This window comes from Pinus tabuliformis, chromosome 9 (genome assembly GCF_031772625.1).
Source record: "Pinus tabuliformis cultivar Carrire ecotype Pingquan chromosome 9, CPIR1, whole genome shotgun sequence".
NCBI lineage: Eukaryota > Viridiplantae > Streptophyta > Pinopsida > Pinales > Pinaceae > Pinus > Pinus tabuliformis.
Genome location: NC_142307.1, coordinates 288,376,788 through 288,402,317, shown reverse-complemented (window position 1 = coordinate 288,402,317; position 25,530 = coordinate 288,376,788).

The following is a 25,530-nucleotide window of genomic DNA, read 5'->3' as shown; positions in this document are numbered from 1 at the left end:
TCTTGATTGATTTCCAAACATCTAACCTCCCTAAATGTTCCCTATATGCAAGTGGTATCCCCCTGCAACAAGTTAATTATGTGGAAACCTATCCCATGTCTTCACTTGCCAATGAAAAATAACCTCTTATTGTATGCTCAACTTATTTTCACCTAGATATGGTAATGGATATGGTGAACCCTTCAATGGGGACACTGGGGCTTGACCTTCCTACCCCTATTGAGTCCCTTGACATGTATTCCTTCCATAGAATTTTTTTTCCATCCAATGAAGACCTCTTGGAATCCACGATGAAAGTAAGTGTCACAAGCATAATTCTTTTTTTGTGTCAAGCTCGTTAAAAAATAAAACAAGACATATGAGCATAATTCCTTTTGTGTCAATCTCGTTAAAAAATTAAACAAATTGTTATGAGAATAGTTCCCTTTCTATGTCAAGCTCATTATAAAATAAAATAGGTCACCATGAGCATAATTCCTTTCCTGTGTCAAGCTCATTAAAAAATGAAATAGATCTCCCTCCATAAACTCTGCGAGGCATGTGCCTCTGGTCATCATGTTGGAATTAAGCCAAGAGATTTTGCAAGTCATGTTGGAGGCAAGGTAACCTATCTCAAGCATAATTTTTTCTCTATTTCAATCTTGTGTAAAAATGAAACCTATCTCAAGCATAGTTTTTTCTCCGTTTCAAGCTTGTGTAAAAATAAAACCTATCTCAAGCATAGTTTTTTTTTGTTTGTTTCAAGCTTGTGTAAAAATGAAATCTATCTTGAGCATAAATTTTTCTCTATTTCAAGCTTGTGTAAAAATGAAACCTATCTCAAGCATAAGTTTTTCTCTGTTTTGAGCTTGTGTAAAAATGAAATCTATCTCAAGCATAGTTTTTTCTCTATTTCAAGCTTGTGTAAAAATGAAACCTATCTCAATCATAATTTTTTCTCTGATTTGAGCTTGTGTAAAAATGAAACCTATGTCAAGTTTTCTTTTGGTTCCTTCTCTTGCTCATAAATATATGAGAATACACATGGGTAGGTAGCTTTAGGAAGGGAATTTACTCAAAGACTATAGTATAGCCAAGGACACTTTAATCCTCCTCGTATCAAGATTGAATGGAGAAGCTAAAGGTTGGGGTGCACCCTATTCCTCTCAATCACAATCCTTTAAGGATGCTCCAAATCCAAGGCTCTCACAACCAACTCCAAAATATCTATGAGGGCTAGCCTTCATTGTCGAACAAGCAGAAGATATTCTAACTCTAGAGGTGGATAACACCCAATTCAATATTTCTTGCATGGAATATGAGGATAATCTCATTATTTTTTTATTTAATGGGATTTGGTCATTAGAATCTATGCTCTATATTGAGTGAATCAAACCTTTTCGTCAGATATGGAATTTATTTTTTGTTCGAAGGATTTCTTTGAGGTTTATTTTAGAAATTAAGAGGATGATCAAAGGGTTTTTTTATCAAGGACCTTGGTTTTGGGACCACTTTGGGCTCTCCATTCAACCATGGTTTCTTGAATTCAACCCTCTATCCATGACAACTCTTTCCACCCGATCTTGGGTAAGACTCCCTAATATGGCTATTCATTTGTTAAATCTAGATATCTTAGCTTCTACAAGAAACTCACTCAGTTGTTTTAATAAGATATATACAAACAAGCTGGGGAGGGGTATTATAAACTTTGCACGCATCTTTTTCAAAATAGATGATGTAGGAGCATTCCACTTCCAAGTCAAATCATTTTGACTAAACCTAGGGGTTGTTTCATTTACCAAGGGAGTTGGTTCCCTAATTCAAGTAATTAAATGTAACTGATTCATTATTTATTTGCCTAAGTTTGTGAGGAGATTCTAGAAAATATGTATTTAGGATGAAAATGTAATAAGATCTATTCCTATGAATATATCTCAAGAATATTGAGAGAGTTAAAGAAAAATGAGGGAAGTTAGATCTCTTAGAGGATATAATGGATCTAGAAGTCCTAGATTAGAGGTTTAGGTGAGGAATTTATGGATCTGAACTGAATTAGTTCAAGATCCTTTTGTATTGCGTTATATAAAATGAATATAGAGAGGATTTAGAGTGTGTGAGTGTAGAGAGTGTGCAAGTGAGAGGCTTGTAAAGCCAATATCTAGATTAGGACAAGAATGGGCCAATTGATGTAAATCAGGCTAGAGTGGGCCTTCTGCAAATTTTGTATTTATTCAACAATATTGTATTCTTGTCAATAGCATGTGTATTCGTATATTTATGATTGTATGTGTGAGGTTGGATTTTACAAGGAAGAATAACCTCATGAAGGATTCATGCTTTCAGATCCACGAGAGATTTGAATCTAAACTGTGTAAGAATTGGAACAATTGAAGCTCAAGAGAGATAGCATTGAGTGTTGTTCAAAAAAGGACCAATGATCAATCAACCTGAATTCCAATTTCATGCATAATAGTGCAAGACAACTTGAAGGCAACAAGATTAAAGGAAAATTTAAATCTAGAGTCTTACAGGAAAACTGAGAGGAGACAAAATCATATAGCCGAGAAAGATCATGACTTAATTTGGAGCCTAGTCGAGCTAGGAATGAGCCTTCTTAAAACCGATTGTTCACGGAGAGATCAAGAATAGGAGTTGAACACAGAGGAGTTGGAAATACTGAGAGGGGGGTGAATCAGTATTTCTTCTCAATTGTTACTTTTAGCAGTTATATCACTTATATTTAGAACACAAAATGAACAATAAGCATAAATGCTTTTATTAATTTCTTCAATAAATCAAGTACAATATATGTAGGGCTCCAACCCTAGGTGAAGACACCGATCTTCAATCTCCCAGGCTCCAACCTATGTTTGCCAAGCACTGACTTGGACTTCCAAGGCTTCAACCTTGTCAATTTTGAGGCACCAACCTCAAGGGCTCCGACCTAGTTTCTTGAGGAATTTGATCCTCTAAGTCTCCAACCCTGTCTTATCTAAGGCACCAACCTTGAGTTTAGGAGCACCAACTCCAAGGACACCAATCCTATATTTTCCAAGCACCAACTTGGACTTTCCAAGGCACCAACCTTGTCAATTTTGAGGCACCAACCCCAAGGGCTCGCTTCACTTTGTCAAGGTATGTTTTCTTATACTTCACGGCTCCCAATGTTTTCTTCAACAAGCCTTATCAATCTTCAGCTACGCCTTCACTTAGTCTCCACGTCACATCATCAATGACAACCTTGTTCTTCACATGAAGGTGTCACCATTTCTCTTCATGTTACCCAAACAAAACTTCTTCAAGGTCACCTCATAATGACTTCAATGCATCATGGTTTTCAATGATCTCCATAAATCTTCAATATGTTGCTTCACAAAGTTCTCCAACTCTACCCTATTATGTTCTCAAGAGAAGACTTCAACAAGCCCTATTTTTCCAATCCCAATAAATCAACACTTCGACCACAACAACTATGACAACTTCGACCATGGAAGCTTCAACCACGAAAACTACGACAACTTCAACCACGGCAACTACGGAAGCTTTGACCACGGCAACTACAGCAGCTTTGACCACGACAACTATGACAGCTTCTACCATGGCAACTACGACAGCTCTTCGTCCATGACAACTACGATAGCTTCGACCACGGCAACTACGACAACTTCTACCACGGAAACTATGGCAGCTTTGACCACGACAATTATGGCAGCTTCGACCAAGATTTTATGCCCAAACAAAATTATCCTTTTTTCGTCCTAAACAATAGTCTCCTTGTTCTCCTTGGCCTTATTTCTTCTTTTGTACTTCGTATCTCTGAATTCTTGCCCAAATTGGTGATCAAAATGAAGTGTTTAGACCTCTATTTATAGATATTTTGTTTATAACTTAAGGGACACGTCTATTTGAAGTGAGGCCGACTTGTATGACTGAGTGTAGGTCGGCTTACTGTTAGGAATAATTTCCTTAACTTAAAAATTCAATATCTCACAAACTATTGGGAGTTTCGAGGCAAATAAAGGCTCGTTAGAAAGAGGAAAAAATCCTCTTTAAGATGGTCTAGGATCCATTTTCAAAGGATGCCTCCAAGGTGTCAAAATAATTTTTCTTTGTGACTGTCCTTAAATTTTATGCATAGAAAGTTTGGGACAGCATGAGCAATGTTTGGGACAGTGTGGCTTCTTCATTCTTTGGCTTCTCCATTGTTATCAATGTCATCATAGGATCATAGAGTCATGATGTAGGAGTGCAACATACATGTAGCATGATGCACGAATGTTATAGCTCCAAATCTCACTCTTATGGTTTGTGATGCTGCACTTATGGCCTAGGGCAACCCCTCCTTCCAGACCTGGTCCAAAAATTTAAAAAACAGTGTTTTATTCCCTGTACGCGACTTTGCCCTGTGTTAAACGCGTGTACACGCGGGTCTGTCATACCCAACCCCCGTGTATCTATTAAAACACTTAAAAAAAATATAATTTCCTCTTTTTCGGGCGGTGATCGCGGGTTTACCTGCTGGATCACCTGTTAGTGCCCGTGGCCCAACTGTTCCCAACCAACTCCTAACTAAAAAACTACTTTGGAGAGGGTATAAAAAGACATCAAAGGGAAGGCCAAGGGGAGAGAGAAAGGAGAGCAAGATTATTATGCTGAGATTTTTCCCTTAGACCAGGTCTGAAGTCCTTGGTGCATCCTGCACTTCCCCCATTTTGCATAGGAAACCCTTGTTTCCATGTGTATTGGTGATCATTCATCCTTGACATCATCATTGAGTAAGACTTGGAAGGAGCTCTTGTTGAAGGCTGGAGGCTGGAACGAATCCGGGAGGAAGCTTGCTTGGAGCCTGCTGAAGGTGTTCAGGTGATATCTTTCCGATATATGTACTTTATTTGCCTTTATATATAAAGAAACACGTCTTTGTTCCCGAATAATCTTTCTTTATGCTTATGAGATTCTTGTGTTGCATTCTTATGAAAGTAGTTACTTAAAGATTATTTATAACTAACTTTATAGCATAAAGATGATTTATACATAAACTTCTATACATGTACTGTTGATTTCTTTGGTTTGTTTGTCTTGCAGGTCAGAGAAAGAAGAAGGGAACTCCAAGAAGGGTTTGCACCCTAACGGTCTTCTCGGACGTAGGACCTTAGGTATGTACCCTAAAACATTAGAATTTGCTTAAAAGTTTAAAAGATGGCTGTGTGTGTGTGTTTCTTTGTATAAGCAATTTTCAGTCTGGTAGAGTCTCAGCCCAAAGGACTCTAGGGGTACTTTCCCTTCAACCAGAATTGGCGACTCCACTGGGGACATACCCAGATCCGTGGAAGGGACATACCTCTGAGTGTCACTGACCAGTTTTTCACCTCCCTGCATTGAGCATAGGAACGTTCCTTTCCCAGGAACTAGAGCATCTGTTTCACCGACACTCGTTCTTTCCACTGTACCATAGCATTCTTTTATTCTTTTTCCGGCTTATCAGAAAAAGACAAAAAAATTAAATATTCTAAAAAGAGCGGGAACAGGGACATTATTTCCATTTATTGTTGGCAGCTAGAGTCAGTCGTGTCGCCCTTGAACAAAGCACTCGAAACAAAGTCTCCTCCGCATGGGTGGGATTTAGTTTGACTTAGGTAAGCCATAACCTTGTTATCGAGTCAGTTCTCCCCCGATTGGTTATCTCTTCCAATCATATGGAGGGTTCGTTCGTGCCTCCTGCATGACGAACTTATACAGATTCATTATATGCTGCCACATAGTCACATTGAGTCGTGCTTTTGTTCAAGGGAAGTTAGCCTGAGTCGGCCTTTCTGCGGTGTCTCTTGACTCATTTTTCAGTCGGCCATCCCTGGTTGTCAGTGTCATGTCTATCATCACATCAGTTATATTGGTCCTTCACTCGTGCCGGTTTGAGAAGGTCCCCATTGACTTCTTGCTGGCGGGTCTTGTCCTTATCGACGACGACACATTGCTCTGAGGGCAGACCTAGAGACCGCACCCTGGCCCTATTTTCATTATTGATAGGTCACCTTGTGCTCAGCATCGATCAGTATCATGGGTCTTTGACTGAGTGGTTTCCCTTGTGTTCGACATCAGCATACATTATCACACATTGGGATTCGTGCAGTACCTTGGTTTCCATTTGACCCTATTGGTGGATACCTCGCCTCTGTGTCAGCTTTCATTATTGGTTGGTTCAGAGGGTTTCTGCCGTGCGCTAGCCACATCTTGTGTACGCCGGAAACGTACTTTCGGTTGGGTTACTACATCTTTTTCGTCTGATTCCTTCCACATTATTGGCCTACGGGTTACACTCGCGCTAGATTGATGGAGGATGCCTTAATGCCTTCCTTCTAGCGGATCTTTCCCTATCGACTCCGACTCATTGCTCTGGGGCAAAGATCTAGAGTCCATTTGGCAGTACCTTGGGGTTTGCAGTCATTAGTGGCAGATTCCTCGCTATCGACAGTGGGAAACCATCATTGTCTCCTGATTGATAGATTCTTACAGGTGTTCGACTTCAGCTCATCTATTCACACTTGTTAGATTGTACTGGGTACCTTGACGCTCATTATCATTATCGGTGAGTAGTCTCGCGTTTGTTAACGGTATACATCAATGACCGGTAATCAAACGATTTCTCACATGGTCGACTTCAGATCATTTATTCCCATGGTGTAGAAATGTACCACGGCGGTCGGTGAAGACCTCAGGTTGTATCAGCATTCATTGGTTCACTTGACAGTTGCTCCTGTTACTGCTAGTTGATACCATTCCACCTTATATGTTGCAGTCAGTCATGGCGACATTCTATATGCTGGCACCTGAGTTTGCAGTGTAGTACCATCCTATTCCATCATGTTCAGTTGGTACCTTATGGGATCAGTCTTTGATTTCAGTGATCCGTTGCATCTTTCAGCATCATTGACAGTTTTATATGTGATATTCAGACATGTACTTACTCATTATGATCAGATGATCCATTATGTATTTTTACAGTCATTTATACTTGTATACTTAGTGGATCCGCTTGTACTTGATATGCGGACATGCTTTACTTTTCCTGAGCATGGGTATGCCCGCCTCAGACAGTGTTTCTTTCTGATCTCCTTTCGGTGGCTTGGCAGGCTGAATTCCGATGAAGTCCTCCTCGGTTTTTCGGCAGAGTTCCTTTCCTTGTACTTACTTAATGTATTTCGGCCATCATGTTCCCCTTCTGACCTCATACATTAGGGGGCATCTGTTATAGCTCCAAATCTCACTCTTATGGTTTGTGATGCTGCACTTATGGCCTAGGGCAACCCCTCCTTCCAGACCTGGTCCAAAAATTTAAAAAACAGTGTTTTATTCCCTGTACGCGACTTTGCCCTGTGTTAAACGCGTGTACACGCGGGTCTGTCATACCCAACCCGCGTGTATCTATTAAAACACTTAAAAAAAATATAATTTCCTCTTTTTCGGGCGGTGATCGCGGGTTTACCTGCTGGATCACCTGTTAGTGCCCGTGGCCCAACTGTTCCCAACCAACTCCTAACTAAAAAACTACTTTGGAGAGGGTATAAAAAGACATCAAAGGGAAGGCCAAGGGGAGAGAGAAAGGAGAGCAAGATTATTATGCTGAGATTTTTCCCTTAGACCAGGTCTGAAGTCCTTGGTGCATCCTGCACTTCCCCCATTTTGCATAGGAAACCCTTGTTTCCATGTGTATTGGTGATCATTCATCCTTGACATCATCATTGAGTAAGACTTGGAAGGAGCTCTTGTTGAAGGCTGGAGGCTGGAACGAATCCGGGAGGAAGCTTGCTTGGAGCCTGCTGAAGGTGTTCAGGTGATATCTTTCCGATATATGTACTTTATTTGCCTTTATATATAAAGAAACACGTCTTTGTTCCCGAATAATCTTTCTTTATGCTTATGAGATTCTTGTGTTGCATTCTTATGAAAGTAGTTACTTAAAGATTATTTATAACTAACTTTATAGCATAAAGATGATTTATACATAAACTTCTATACATGTACTGTTGATTTCTTTGGTTTGTTTGTCTTGCAGGTCAGAGAAAGAAGAAGGGAACTCCAAGAAGGGTTTGCACCCTAACGGTCTTCTCGGACGTAGGACCTTAGGTATGTACCCTAAAACATTAGAATTTGCTTAAAAGTTTAAAAGATGGCTGTGTGTGTGTGTTTCTTTGTATAAGCAATTTTCAGTCTGGTAGAGTCTCAGCCCAAAGGACTCTAGGGGTACTTTCCCTTCAACCAACGAACAATGTCATGATATACTAGTGCAGTCATAGTGCAACATCATCAGGATAACTCCAAAATAATCTTCCAATCATCAAATGATCTCCAACCATGTTATCAAGACCTCATCAAGTGCCATCATCAATTGTGGTCATTCATCAAGAATATGACATCATCAAATGTAGTCCTCCATATGTCATCAATGACTTCTAAATACTTGGCACTTGGCACTTCTTAAGACTTTGTCATTAGTGACTTGACATATTAATTGATGACATTCTTATTAAACAAGAATCATGACATCATCATTTGGAACCAGGCATCTCAACAATATTTTCCATCTCGCCTAGTGCCATATTGACATCAATGACAACCTAGATTCACAATCTTCCCCTTTGTCATTGATGGAAATATTCTTTCCCTTTCAACATTCTCTCCCCCTTTGACATCAATGGAAAACGGGGTGCCCAAGTACTCCCCCTATCAAGATGCTTCTTTTCTTTATGAATAGTAGTTCTTCATAGGTATGTTACTCTCCCTGTCATGGTTCTCTTCTTTCTGGCAATGTGGTCCATGATATATGTGCTTAAATTCCTTCATGTGATGAACCAACTCCCCATCATGAAAGATTACCTGCTAATGATCAAGTGGAAGATATCTTCAATAATAATCCATCAGGTGAATAAGGATTATATTCTTCAAGGAGTGTTCCTGAGAGATGATCTATCAAAGAATGATTGTCCATATAGCTCATCAAGGATTTCATAAGACTCATTCACGAATGGCTTCTGTAAGAATTCCTAATCATCATAATCTCCCCCTAACTGTGTGCATGGTCTTCCTTTTGGCAGAGTTTTCCAATCAAATTCTTAGATTGTCGAAGATCAGGTCAACAACATGTGTTGTTGGCTAGAGAGTTCAAGAGATTTTTGGATTGTATTTTCTTCCTTCTCCATACTTGTGTAAATTTATTTTCTGGCATAGTTCTATCTTGAGTAGGTGCCCAAGTCAAGTTACAATTACATGCCATATGTCCAATCACTCTATGTTGTTCATGAATAAGAATTGATGACTTCATGCAAAATTTCTTCTCGGATATTGACGAGGAACATTATAATTATCTTTGTGATATGCCCTGCAATATTTTTCCACGTGCCCAAAGTTTGTACAAGAATAGCAATAACCAAGAAATATACTTTGGTACCTAGGAGAAGAAGGTTTCCTTGATGTACTTTTGAAGTCTTTTTTCCTTGGGATCCTTTGATGATAACCATTTCTTCTTACATCCTTGACACCATCTGCATTTCTTCTTGGAGGAAGGCTTCTTCCATAGTTGTCTTGACTCTTCTCCTTACCTTTCCTGGAACTGGGAGCATCAACATTTCTTCCAGGCTTCCTCACATCCTTGTTGTTTGAAGCATTAGGGTTTGCATCATTCTTGCTTGAGGATTCACCTGCATAACCAAGACCTGATTTATCAAGGGGAGGCCTTTGATGATTTAAGATGTCATCTAGGGTTTGAGAGCTTTTCAAGTTCTTATTCAGCAAGTCAACTTCCTTTTTAAGAAATACAATTTCTCCTTTCAAATTTTCACAATCTTCATTTTTCATAACTAGTTGCTTCTTCATTTCTTCCATCATCTTGGTTGCTTCACACGATTGGGCCTTAAGAGAAGTGATTTCTGATTTTAACTTGGTGATGTCATCACCCTTTTCTTCTAGTTGGCATATCATGGCATTTCTCTCCTTTTCTGCTTCATCAACCTGTCCTTCTATGAATGTCAAATCTTCCATAACCTTCTCAGCTCCTTGTGCTTATTTCCTTGCTTCTTCTCATTGAGATCTAAGGGAGGAGACATCTTCCTTGTATTGACCAATCTCTGCTTCAAATTTGTTCAAGCTTTTATGCCTTTTTTCAAGGTGGCTTGACAAGGTATCTTCCCGTTTATTTGCCTTATCCAATTGGTTCGTCATGGAAAAGAATTCTTCATGATGCTTTCTCTTGTTTTGATGAAATTCTTCCTTAATATTGGGGGGCTCCGCATCTCTTTCTTCTACTTGAAGCTTGACAAGGTCAACTTCATTCCTTGTCTTGTCCTGGTCACCAACTTGCACTTTCTTCTTAAGTTCCTCATTTTCCTTTTTCAAATTGTTAATCTCTTCCATGGTAGCCATAAGTTTAGTGAGGATATCTTCTTCAAAATCTTTTTCATTCTCTTCATCTTCTAGGTCTTCTTTAACCTTGATGTTATCACTCTTATCTTCACCTTCCTTGATGGGCTCTAGATTTCCTTCTTGTTTTTCATCATTTTCTTAACTAGAGATCATTGTCAATGCTCCTTTTGAGTGAAGATCATGAATTTTATCCCATGTGCCTTTTGCTTATGAACATTTTTCAAAATTAGCCTTCATAGAATCAGGTAGCCCATTCAAGATTGCTTTCATTTCTCTCATATTATGTTCCTTGGATTCTCCATCCCTCATGCTATCAACAATTGTCGATTTCTAGAATTAAATGCCTTAAGTCTTTAAGAAATTCCTCATTCTTACCTTCCATATATAAAAGTTTCCACTGAGTAATGGAGCCTTCATAAATTGATTGACTTCAATTTCGGTGGTTGAGGGAGACACATCTTTAGGAGGATTGGAGACTTTCTTCCTTGGCTTCGCCATTTGTGTTCTAATAATCAACCTTCAAGTTGTTAGGTTTTGAGTGAAGGTATTGGCTCTGCTACCAATTATTGGAAATACTGAGAGGGGGGTGAATCAGTATTTCTTTTCAATTGTTACTTTTACCAGTTAGATCACTTATATTTAGAACACAAAATGAACAGTAAGAATAAATGATTTTATTAATTTCTTCAATAAATCAATTACAATATATGTAGGACTCCAACCCTAGGTGAAGACACCGGTCTTCAATCTCCCAGGCTCCAACCTGTATTTTCCAAGCACTGACTTGGACTTCCAAGGATCCAACCTTGTCAATTTTGAGGCACCAACCTCAAAGGATCCAACCCTATATCTGTTTCATGCTCTGACCTGGTTTCTTAAGGACTCTGATCCTCTAGGGCTCCAACCCTATCTTATCCAAGGCATCAACCTTGAGTTTAGGAGCACCAACTCCAAGGACACCAATCCTATATTTTCCAAGCACCAACTTGGACTTTCCAAGGCACCAACCATGTCAATTTTGAGGCACCAACCCCAAGGGCTCCAACCCTATAGCTTCACTTTGTCAAGGTATTTTTGCTTATACTTCATGACTCCCAATGTTTTCTTCAACAAGCCTTATCAATCTTCAGCTATGCCTTCACTTAGTCCCCACGTCACATCATCAATGACAACCTTGTTCTTCACATGAAGGTGTCACCATTTCTCTTCATGTTACCCAAACAAAACTTCTTCAAGGTCACCTCATAATGACTTCAATGCATCATGATTTTCAATGATCTCCACAAATCTTCAATATGCTGCTTCACAAAGTTCTCCAACTCTTCCCTATTATGTTCTCAAGAGAAGACTTCAACAAGCTCTATTTGTCCAATCCCAATAAATCAACACTTCGAACATGAAAACTATGATAACTTCGACCACGACAGCTTCAACCATGGCAACTACAGCAGCTTCAACCATGACAACTACAGTAGCTTCGACCACGACAACTATGACAACTTCGACCACGGAAACTACAGCAGATTCAACCACGACAACTACAACAGCTTCTACCATAGCAACTATGGAAGCTCTTCGACCACGAAAACTACGGCAGCTTCGACCACGGCAACTACGACAGCTTCTACCATGGCAACTACGCCAGCTTCGACCACGACAATTATGGCAGCTTTGACCAAGATTTTATGCCCAAACAAAATTATCCTTTTTTCGTCCTAAACAATAGTCTCCTTTTTCTCCTTGGCATTCTATCTTCTTCTGTACTTCGTATCTCTAAATTCTTGCCCAAATTGGTGATCAAAATGAAGTGTTTAGACCTCTATTTATAGAGATTTCATTTATAATGTTAGGTCCCTATAATACTAGTGATTCCCCCATTACTATTGTCATTGTAGCCCTTATTGTTATTATTGTGCCCTATTGTCCCCATATTGTTATTAGTGTGCCCCATAGAAACCCATTATTGTTATTGTTGTGCCCTTATGTTATTACTGTTATGTCGGCTTGATTATATTGTGACCCCTTAGACTCCTATATATAGAAGGGACGTTTAGTCATTGGTATCATCCAATAGTTGTTCATTTGTGTAATGTAAAAGACGTTTCCCCCTTGAAGAGGCTGAATTCTAAGGCGTTGATCTATATTTTCTATATTTTTGTGAGCTGGTTTCATAACATTTGGTATCAGAGCTTTGAATTCTAGGGTTTTGCTACTCTAAATAGGTCATCGTGGAATTTTCACTATAACTTTTTTTTTTTTGATGTATCAGAAGCTCAAACAAAAACCCATTTGATCCAAAATCATTTTAAACTTCGGGTCCAAATTTTAGAGCTTGTCTCGCTATATTTTCTAAGATATGATCTGAGGAAGTTAGGTTGTTTGTAGACTCCCGAATTACGTTCCAAGCAAGTCACCTAGGGAAAATCGTCATAACTTTTGTTTTGAGCATTAGATTGAAATTTCATAAGAAGTTTCAGAAAGAGGATGGCTTGTAGTTTTCTATATATTAGTTTCAGGTGCTAAGGTCGAAACAGTGACATGCGGAACTTCGTACAAGTTCTCTCTACTGAACTAGTCCATAATCAGGTCACAGTGGGAGATTTGGCATAACTCTTCCTTGGAGAATCCAATCTTGATCAGACTTGTAGGGTTAGAAACAGGATTCAAAGGGCTAGTACATGATGCAATTTCAGATATTCGAGATCCGTAGTTACAGAGATACAATGGTTTCAATATCGATCTCTTACAAAGTGAGAAAAAGCATTAATTGATGCCCCAAAGAAAGAAAATGGAAACACCTAGTAAGAAACCTGAAAGCTCTAGCATGACTCGTGAAGAAGAGGAGGAAATGAAACATGATATATCAAAATTACAAGACCAAGTACAACAAATTTCACTCTCACAAAAGGTAACTGAAGCCAAGATGAATGGCATGGAAGCTAAGATGGATGGCATGGACGCTAAGATGAATGGCATGGATGCTAAGATGGAAGAATTGAAGATAAATTTGAATAAGTTGCTACAAGAAATGGTTACTAATAGTGAAAGGATAGTAAAGAAAATTCATGATGAGAAAAAAATAAATGTTAATCATGATTTCATAGACTCTAATTTTGGATTGAAGACCCACCATGTTCCAAAAATCGATATGAGGAAGTTTGATGGCAAGGATCTTGGAACATGGATAGTATAGATGGAGCAATTTTTCGATCTCCATAATGTGCAAAACACACAAAAGGTACGTATTGCAACTTTATATTTGGAACCAAATCAGTTTGTATGGTATCGATGGCTTTGCTCTCGTAAACAAATTGTCACCTGGGAAATTTTTACGGAAGAAATGATAACACATTATGAGGATACAAAAAGAAACACTTTTTTTAGCCAATTGATAAATCTCAAACAAAAGGGTTCAATGATGGAGCACATTGAGGACTTCCAAAAATTGAACATAAGGGTAAAAAATATTCTAGAGGAGCATAGGATTGATGTGTTCATATGGACTTTAAAGGATAATATCCAACATGAGGTTCACCTTGGGGAACCTAATTCATTGGAGAAGGCATTCAACTTAGCAAGAAAAATGGAAAGAAAAATTATGGCAACCAAGAAGCCTACCACTCACAACTATAAAGATGGAAGTGTTGTTTCCCTAGCCTTCCACAACCTACAAGGTTGACACCACAATAATTGGAAGAAAAAAGAGAAAAAAGGATTTGTTACAATTGCGATAGAAAATAAACTAAAGGTCATAAGTGTGCCGAGAAGAAATTATTCTACATAGATTGTGAAGAGGAGGAAGAAAAGGAACAAGAAATATCAAAAGAAGAGGATATACTCCAGGAACAAACCCTAGATAAAGAAGAAATGAATCTGATCATATCTTGTAATGCATTGGCTAGAATTACCACTCCTCAAACTATCAAGATAGAAGGTACATATAGAGAAGAAAAAGGTAATAGTGTTGATTGATTCGGGAAGTACCCATAATTTTATTCATTGTAAGATAGCCAAGGAATTGAATTGCTTCCTATATCCAGCACCAGAGTGTCAAGTGATGGTTGCAAGTGGAGGAACCATAAATTTCTCTGGAAAATTCCATAATATCAAGTTATCCATGGGAGAATATGTATTGAATAGCCCAATGCTTTCCATTCCAAAGGGTGGTGTTGATGTTGTATTAGGAGTCCAATGGCTACAATCCTTAGGTACAATAGCTTTTAATTTTCAAGAACGTTTCATGAAATTTTGTGCGGAAGGAAAGGAAGTTGAATTAAGGGGTATTGCAGGGAAACCACGAAAGATAATCAGCTCTAGCAGTATGAAAAATCTTCTAAAGAAGGAACAATGAGGCGTAATTTCACAATTATGTTCGCTAGAGGTTCCTACATTGAAATCATCTATTTCTTCAACTCTCCAAAAAGTCTTGGACAATCATTCCAAGGTATTTGAGACTCCCAAAGGCCTCCCACCTATTTGTGATCATGATCATGCTATTCATTTGATTCCAGGAAGTGTTCCTCCAAACATCAGGCCGTACAGATATACCTATGCCCAAAAGAGTGAAATTGAAAGTATGGTTGCAGAAATGCTAGAGGCTGGTATAATTCAACCCAGTCAAAGTTCTTTCTCTGCTCCAGTAGTATTGGTGCACAAGAAGGATGGATCATGTCGCATGTGTCCAGATTATAGGGAGCTCAACAAGCTCACTATTAAAGCTAAATTTCCCATTCCTGTCATTGATGAATTATTGGATGAATTGCATGGATCAATTTACTTCACCAAGTTGGATCTTCATTCAGGATATCATCAAATCAGAATGAAGACTGAAGACATTTTGAAAACAACATTTATAACTCATGAGGGTCATTATGAATTTTTGGTAATGCCTTTTGGCCTTACCAATGCACCTTCTACATTTCAAGGTTTGATGAATTCCATTTTCAAACCCTTCCTTAGAAAATTTGTGATAGTATTTTTTTATGATATACTAATCTACGACAAGGCTTGGAAGGATCATGTTCAACATGTTGACAAGGTGCTCAAACTATTGGAGGAGAAACAATTATATGCAAAAACTCCAAATGTTTCTTTGGAGTACAAGAGGTGGAATATCTGGGTCATATTGTATCTCATGAAGGTGTTAAGGTAGACCCTAGCAAAATTAAAGCCATTAAGGAATGGAAAATCCCTACATCCATAAAGCATCTGCGAGGATTTCTCGGGTTGAAAGGGTATTATTGCAAGTTTGTTAAGAATTATAGGAGAATAGCAGCACCTCTAACAACATTATTGAAGAAAGATGCATTTTCATCGACTCTAGAAGCAACAAAGGCCTTCGAACTCTTAAAGAGGTAATGTGCCAAGCACCGGTCTTAGCTACGTCAAACTTCACAAAAACCTTTATTGTGGAATGTAAAGCTTCAAGAAATGGAATTGGTGTTGTTTTAATGCAAGATGAAAGATTTTTAATTCAATGGAAAAACCTGTGAGCAATTTATGAAACCGACGTTTCGGACTAGCTAGGTGAGTCCATCATCAGGGTAATGAGATCTGTATTTTTGAAAGACCCATTTCTTTCCAAAGTCATCCAATCAAAGGAAAGTATTTACACAAAGCTATTTATGAGAAGGAAATGTTTGCAATACTACATGCACTTAAGAAATGGCAACCCTACCTAATGGGAAGACACTTCAAGTTAAAAACGGATCATGATAGTCTTAAATACTTTTTAGAACAAATATTATCATCTGAAGAGCAACAAAAATGGGTCACAAAGATGTTGGGTTATAACTTTGAAATCATCTACAAAAAAAGGAAGAAAAATGTTGTGGCAGATGCACTCTCAAGAAAGGATGAGGATGTGGAAGCATTGTTGTGTGCCATTTCTATTATCCAACCAGAGTAGATAAATGAAGCAAGGGATGAATGGAAGAATGACGAAGAAGTGTGGGTACTCATTCAAAAGTTACAACAAGATCCCAGTACATCTGATACATTTAGCTAGAAAAATGATTCGTTATGGTACAAAGATCGTTTATACCTATGTAAGAATTCCCAACTCAAACAAAAGATTCTTATGAAATTGCACACTTCTCCCTTAGGAGGGCACTCAGGAATTTTAAAAACTTACCACAAAGTTAAGAAGGAAATTTTTTGGGATGGCCTTAAATCGGATATTCAAAAGTTTGTGGTGGAATGTTTGGTTCTCCAACAAAATAAAGTTGAAACAATTAAGACCCCAGGACTATTACAACCTTTATACATTCCAATCCAGTGTTGGGAGGAGGTTTTAATGGATTTTATCACAAGTTTACCCAAGTCCGAAGGAAAGAGTGTCATCATGGTGGTAATTGACAGACTTACCAAGTATGCACGCTTTTGTGCATTATCGCATCTATTTAAAGCCAATACAATTTCTACTGCATTTATGGAAACAATTCAAAAGCTACGTGGAAACCCAAAGATTATTGTAAGCGACAAAGATCCCATTTTCACTGGAAATTTTTGGACAATTCTTGTCTCGGTACTCAGTTAACTCATAGCTCATATTATCAACCTCAATCTGATGGGAAAATTGAGATAGTAAAAAAATGTTTGGAAGGATATCTTCGTTTCTTTGTATCTGATAAACAGACACAATGGGTCAAATGGTTGCCTCTGGCTGAATGGTGGTATAACACTTCCTTCCATACTGCAACAAAAATGACCCCATTTATGGAACTTTATGGATATCATCCATCATCCATCACATCGTATTTAAGAGAAAATCCTAAGGTTCAAGCAGTGGAACATCACATCGAGCATCAACAATAAGTTCTCCAACTCTTAAAGGATAACCTCACGTTGGCGCAGAATAGAATGAAACAACAGGCAGATCAACATTGCAGCGAAAGAAGTTTTGAGGTAGGTGACTGGGTATTCCTACGACTACAACCATATAAACAAATGTCCCTCAAGCAAGCTAAGAAGGATAATAAATTATCACCAAAGTATTATGGTCCGTACAAGGTGTTGCAAAATATTGGTACCATGGCATACAAATTGGAGCTTCCTACAGCTTCCCGAGTGCACCCAATTTTCCATGTTTCATGTTTAAAGAAGGTTATAGGTGACAAGCTCCCAGTTCAAACAATATTTCCAGAACTTGACGAGGGAGGAAAAATCATATTGGAACCGGAAGCAGTCATAGAAACAATAACTCGACAGCTACGAAATCGATCAATTTTAGAGTATCTCATCAAGTGGAAGAACTTATCTACTGAAGATTCCACATGGGAGGATGAGAATTTTATACAGAAGCATCCAAAACTACTCAAGCGTTGAGGACAACGCTTTCGGAAGGAGAGGGGCATGTTAGGTCCCTATAATACTAGTGATTCCCCCATTACTATTGTCATTGTAGCCCTTATTGTTATTATTGTGCCCTATTGTCCCCATATTGTTATTATTGTGCCCCATAGAAACCCACTATTGTGATTGTTGTGCGCTTATGTTATTACTGTTATGTCGGCTTGATTATATTGTGACCCCTTAGACTCCTATATATAGAAGGGAGGTTTAGTCATTTGTATCATCCAAGAATTTTTCATTTGTGTAATGTAAAGGAGGTTTCCCCCTCGAAGAGGTTGAATTCTAACATGTTGATCTATCTTTTCTATCTTTTTGTGAGCTGGTTTCATAACATATAACTAAAGGGACATGTCTATTTGAAGTGATGCCCACTTGTATGACTGAGTGTAGGTCGGCTCACTGTTAGGAATAATTTCCTTAACTTAAAAATTCAATATCTCACAAACTATTGGTAGTTTCGGGGAAAATAAAGGCTCGTTAGAAAGAGGAAAAAATCCTCTTTAAGATGGTCTAGGATCCATTTTCAAAGGATGCCTCCAAGGTGTCCAAAATAAATTTTCTTTGTGACTTTCCTTAAATTTTATGCATAAAAATTTTGGGACAATGTGGCTTCTTCATTCTTTGGCTTCTCCATTGTTATCAATGTCATCATAGGATTATAGAGTCATTATGTAGGAGTGAAACATCCATGTAGCATGACACATGAACATTTTCATGATATACTAGTGCAGTCATAGTGTAGCATCATTAGGATAACTCCAAAATAATCTTCCAACCATCAAATGATCTCCAACCATGTTATCAAGACCTCATCAAGTTCCATCATCAATAGTGGTCATTCATCAAGAATATGGCATCATCAAATGTAGTCCTCCATATGTTATCAAGGGCTTCTAAATACATGGCACTTGGCACTTCTTAAGACTTCTTCATTAGTGACTTAACATATTAATTGATGACATTCTTATGAAACAAGAGTTATGACATCATCATTTGGAACCAGGCATCTCAACAATATTTTCCATCTCGGCTAGTTCCATATTGATATCAATGACAACCTAGAGTTAACAAGAGGAGTGACACAACACTTAGACATTTTTGAAATGATGAGGATCCATCATTTAACGGTGCCAAGAGACAGAAGTTAGAGTTTTTTCAGGAGGAAGGCATCATTTGATAGTGTGAAACTGAAGGTTTCCATCCCAGTGGTTGTTTGTAACCACCTTGTGTTATCATGTTAGGCTATTGAAATCAAACCGAAGGCTTGTTAATGGGACTTTCCATTCATTGATAGATGAGTAAAGGAGTGACATAAAGGACTAGGCTTACGTGGCAGAGAGGACCCCGCCCAAAGGACTATACCCTAAAGGTCTCTACCCAGTGGTGTTTGTAGTCACATCTTCCACCAAGGGTCAGGCTTAAGTGAGCAGGCTTATGTGGAGCTAACAGCACAATGAAAGCATGAGGAATGGTGACGTGAAGGATGCAGGTGAGTCAGCCTAGAAGGCTACAACCTGAGGATTGAAATATATATATAAAAATAAAGGTCAGGATTTTAGGCAAATGGAATGATGGAGTGCATAGGTAGAAGTTGTGGTCACAAGAAGAATGAAGAGGAGGTTAAAGCGACGAGACAATGGGGTTTTTTTACTTATAGTAAGACCTTGGCTCCGTGGGCTATTTGGAAAGGAGCTTGACTCTGATTGTTTATAAAAGGATTGAGCCACACACTTTTAACACTCCCACTATTAATTAAATATAAAGGGACTATTAATATCGTAAAATGATTGTGAGCGAGGGTTGAAGGAAGCTCCTTAAGGGAGACGATCTAGGCATTGTGGGAATTATGCAAGTCAAAATTAGGCCTGCATCAAGTGGTATCAGAGTTGGAAATTTCTTAAAATCTTAAAATAAAGAAGCCAAAAGAAGGAGATACGAGAGCAGAAAGAACCCACACAAGCAACAACTAAGAAACTCCAGAAGAAGGATCAAATCTGGAAGAGTTTGAATGAGATTGTAGGTTTGTTGAAATGTAGATTTACAGAGGTCTGGTAAGAAGAATTTGTTTTAGCAAGAGTAATTGGACATAGGAATTGAGTGATGGATTATTGTAGAATAAATTAATTGCAAAAGAACATAAATTAAATGTTGGATTTCCAAGGATTTAAAATACAGAGATATGATCCAGTAAAGAGGATTGATGATTGTAGAGGCAGTTGGAAGAAGTGAATGACAAGTGAGGTAGTTGTGAAGGAATTAAACATAGTAACAAAGGTAGAAAAAAACAGAGTTCTTAAAGGAAGTTGTGACAGAGGAAGAATAGAGTAGATACAACTCTCAAAGGAAGTTCTAGCAGAAAGGGGATTGCAGCAGGAGTACTGCAAGGAAACTTTAGCTAGAGACTGAAACAATGGAACAATTAGAGTTCTAAAGGGAAACAAGGCAGAGGAAAGTGAGAAGACTTGCATTAGCCTAGAGTGAGGAGTGCTCAATTGGTTCTAGAAGAGAGGACCAGGAAGGTGCCAAAAGACTAAGAGGAGAAGAAGCTTAGTGAGGTATCATGTGGCAAGGAGGGGAAAATTGCTACTGCAGATTTTGATTACAATTCATAGTGGGCATATAGAATCTCATAGAAGAAAGATTGATAGAAATGTCTTCAGAAAATGAAATGAAGAGTCCAAAGGAAGGAGCCACAACAAAAAAGAAAAGGATATCAGAACAAATACTACAAAACAATAGATGAGTGCTAAAGAAAGAGAGAGAGAGTTAGTTGAGATAAAGGCAGAACTCAACAACCTAAAAAAGAAGTTACAAGAAAGAACGAGAAGGATGATGAAAGAGTTCAAGAAAGGAATTAATGTGGGGAAAAGAGTAAATTAGCCTATCAGAGAACTATTTTATGAAAAGATAATACAGAAAGAGGAGGCACTTAGAGAAGCTAAGTGTGAAGTCAGAGAATCCATTTGTGAACTTGAGAAATGATCGATCCTTAGACATGAATAGGATGAAGAAGTGATGCTAGATACTAGACAATCTCATGTTTTTGGTTTTAATTATTTATGTAGTGGTTTATTTGCAGAAAGAGCAGAAGTGCCACAAAGGCAAAACCATGCTAGTGGAAGACAACAGCTGGAAATGGAAGTTGGAGATGAACAGTTCCAAGAAATTGTTATAGGAGGAAGAAACTATAGAAGGGTTCATGATAAATCTCTTCAATTATGTAAGATGAAAATGAGAGGAATTATTGGTTTAATTTGCTTTCTTTCGATAATTGTATTTTTAGCTATTTTTTAAGGAATAGGAGTTTTTTGGAAGATAGAAAGGAAAAAGTGGTGTGGTGTGCATAACATAGATGATATAAAAGGAATTGGTTAGAACAATCCAACCCAAGAATACGACTTAGAGGAGGCTACAGGAAGATTGGGACAAGGATATAGTTTTAAGGATGAAAGAGGAACACATGAAAAGATAGAAACTTGTGCAATTGTGGAAGAAGGTCAGGAAACCTGAGGCATACTTGAAGCAGAAATTTTTGAACAAAGTTGGTTATTTAACGAAGAAGAGAGCAGAGATATTGAAGAAAAGTTTAATAACAACTTGATAAACTATGAAGCCAGTTCAAATCAGTTTGGAAGAGGTGTAGCTGAGGCATCAAAAAATAAGGAACCTTATATTTTTAAATCTGACTTCTGGTTTGTGTTTACAGGTTTGACAGGTGAAGACCAACAATCTAATGAAGTGCTTATGTAGGAAAAAGAAGAATTGAAGCTAATAGAGGAAATAGATGATATAGAATATTTTTATGTGCACTTGTTTACTGATTTGGAAGATGATGGAGTTGTTATAACAAAGGAATTTGAAATGAAACAAACTTCAATTTCTATTATAATGGAGGATGAAATAGCATCATCTAAAGTAACAAGTGAAGACATTTCCAAAGAAAACCTTGTGCCAGAAGAATAAAACATAAGTGAAGCTGAAAATGAACCTTTGGAGAAATAGTTAGCATAATATTTGAGTGATGAAGGATGCAGAAATGACAAAGATACAATTCAAAGTGCTTTTTAATTGTATGAGGAGCAAAATTCATTAAAGCAAAGGATAGAAGACTAAAGAATGCACATTCAAATTGCAAAATCACAACTAGAAGAAAAAGAAATATTTACCAAGTGTAAGCAACAAAGGGATACGATTTTTACTCTTTTGGAAAAGGAAGGTGTGCAAGAATTAGAAGATGGGAGCAACAAAAAAATGCAAACAAATGCATAAATTGGCAAAGTAATGCAGAAAAGAAGAAATAACAAAGAGGAATAGCTGGCAGATGAACTTTTCATCGAAAGAGCAAGTGGACAATAACAACACAAGATTTGGAAGCTCGGGGAACCAGGCAGCATCAACACAACCTAGAGAGAGATCGATTACAAACTAAAGTTTTGATCCAAGAGGAATACATCAGCATGCGCATGGTCAGGAGACCATGAAAATTTTATAGCTTGGGAGTTTGATGCAGGAGCATTCCACTTCCAAGTAAAATCATTTTGACTATATGTAGGGGTTATTTCATTTACCAAGTGATTTGGTTCCCTAATTCAAGTAATTATATATAATGGATTCATTATTTTATTTTCATAAGTTTGTGAGAAGATTCTAGAAAATATGTATTTAGGAATGAAATTGTAATTAGATTTATTCCTATGAATAGATCTCGAGAATATTAAGAGAGTTAGAGAAAAATGAGAGAAGTTGGATCTCTTAGAGGATATAGTGGATATAGAAGTCCTAGATTATAGGTTTAGATGAGGAATTATGGATTTGAACTGAATTACTTCAATATCCTTTTGTATTGCATTATGTAAAATGAATATAGAGAGAAGTTAGAGTGTGTGAGTGCAGAGAGTGTGCAAGCGAGAGGCTTGTAAAGCCAAGATTTGGCTTAGGGCCAGAATGGGCCAATTGATGTAAATAAGGCTAGAGTGGGCCTTCTCTAAATTTTGTATTTATTCAACAATATTATATTCTCCTCAATAGCCTATGTATTTGTATATTTTATGACTGTATGTGTGAGGTTGGATTTTGCAAGGAAGATTAACCTCATGAAGGGTTCATGCTTTCAGATCCAGGAGAGATCTAAATATGAATTGTGATAGAATTGGAACAATTGAAGGTCAAGAGAGATAGCATTGAGCATTGGTCAACTAAGGACCAACAATCCATCAACTTGAATTCCAAGTTCATGCAAAAAAGTGCAAGCCAACTTGAAGGCAATGAGATTAAAGGAAAATTTAAATCTAGAGCCTTGTAGGAGAACTTAAATTAGACAAAATCCTATAGCCAAGAAATATCAAGAATTAATTTGGAGCCTATTCGAGCCGGGAACGAGCCTTCATAAAACCGATCATTCACAGAGCAAGCCAGAATAGGAGTCGAACATAGAGGAGTGGCACACCACTTAGATATTTTTGAAATGATGAGGATTTGTCATTTAACGGTGTCGGGAGACAGAAGTTAAAGTTATGTCGGGAGGAAGGTGTCATTTAACAGTGTCAGACAAGGGGTTTCCATCGTGGTGGCTGTTTGTAACGACCTTGTGCTATCGCGCTGGGCCATTGAAAACAGGTTGGAGGCTTGTCAACGGGACTTCCCATTTGTTGATAAACAAGTAGCGCAGTAACATAAAGGACCGGGCTTACGTGGCGAAGTGGACCCCACCCAAAGGATTCTACCTCGAAGGTATCTATTTGGCGTTATTTATAGTCAAATATTCCATCAAGGGTCGAGCTTAAACGAGGGGGCTTACGTGGAGCTAACGGCACAACAAAAGCATGAGGAAGGGCCATGCATAGTATGCAAGTGAGTCAGCCCGAAAGGCTACAACCCAGTGATTGCAAAATATACATAAAAATAAAGAGATTTGAGGTCGGGAAGAATGATTGAGCACATAGGAATAAGGAACGGTCACAAGAAGAATGAAGAGGAGGTTAACACGACAAAACAATGGGTTTTTTTTCTACTTATAGTGAGACCTTGGCTCCAAGGGTTATTTGGAAAGGATATTGACTCTGATTGTTTATAAAAGGATTGAGCCACACACTTTTAACCCTCCCACTGTTAATTAAATATAAAAGGGATTATTAATCTCATAAAGGAATTGTGAGCAAGGGTTGAAGGAAGCACCTTAAGGGAGAAGATCTGGGCACTATGGGAATTACGCAGGTCAAAATTGGGTCTGCATCAACAGATCTCAACAAAGGGTTGCCCAATCAAATCCTCAATAATTGGAATGGTCTATCCTTTTCACAGTGAATGGACTAAGAAAAAACAACTTTCTGTTGTAGGACCTATCAATAACCAGATCATCTCCAAAATGCTTGCCCTTCTTCTCAAGGGCACTCTTACCCCTCATATACCAAGAAAAAGAGGTGAGGATGGCAAGACCCAAAAGATCCAGAAGGATCTAAGAATTATTCAACTCACAAGCAAGACAGCATGAAAAAATGAAAAAATATTGTAGCCAAACCAAGTCATTCAACCTCAGTTCAACCCTACACAACAACATCTCTTCCCTTGGACTCTGGGGTTCATCCCTCAATTGGAGAAGAAAGAGACACATGCATGATATTGGGTTCTTCCATGAGAAAGCACAAATATTGATGAATTAGATTACTCAAATAATAATAAGGAAGCATACATGGTTGCAAACCCTTTGGAAATGGAATTTCCTTAAGGAAATGCAACTAATATCTCCATGCCTTGTGCTCCTAGCAACTTCTTGGAATATATTATTGTTAGTAAGGAAAAGGAAGAAAAGACCTTCAGAAAACCCCATGATTATTCCTGGCCTCAAAGACCAGAATCTCAGTTTATATTTTTGTATTTTCAATCTCAAGTTTGCTTGTATTTTGGTTTTGGATTTGGTTGGGTTCCCCCAGTGACTGATAATCCAAATTTCTTATATTTTCATGTTCTCTCATGTTCAAAAGGTAAGACAATTTTAAATCCACAAAATAAAAGATAAGAAAAGAATAAAATAATATATAAGTTAAAGATATATACATTTTACAAAATCATGTAACAAGATTAGTAACCATGAAGATTCACCCCCACTTTATCATGGAAATTTTTAATTTGTAAATAGACTTTGTTACAATACTACGAGCCTATACCATGGCTTATCAATACCACATGCTCCAAAAACCAAAACTCATTCATATGAGAATTGTTCATATGACATTTTTTGAATTAATGAATTTAATTAAATGGACAAAAAAGGCATAACTATTTTGGAAATAAATCTTAGCCTTTGATTTGTGTACAATATTAAAAACATTTGAGGATATTTTTTGGAAATTAAATAAAATTTTGAAAGTGCTTTTCCAAAATAAACATCTCACTCATAGTAAAAAGTAAAAATCTTTTAAAGAAAAAATAGAAAAGTTTTACTATACATTATCTCTCTTGATATATAAATTGATGTAAAATTATATTATTTAAGATGGACATTGAAGCATTCTATTTATAGTGGACATTGTAATATTTATCTCTTATTAGTATTCATTTTCCTTACTAGAAGATATTTTTGTTATTAACACTTTTTATTTTTTTAATGTAGATATTATTTTATTTCTTTTAGTATAATGGTATGAGGCCTCTCTCTCATATTAAGATGTAGAGAGCATCTAGGCACAAAATTAAAGAAAACTCATTACCTTTTTATACAAATAAAAAAACTAAATACTACTTACACAACCATACAAATTAAATGGCTAGTAAATGTTGTATCAA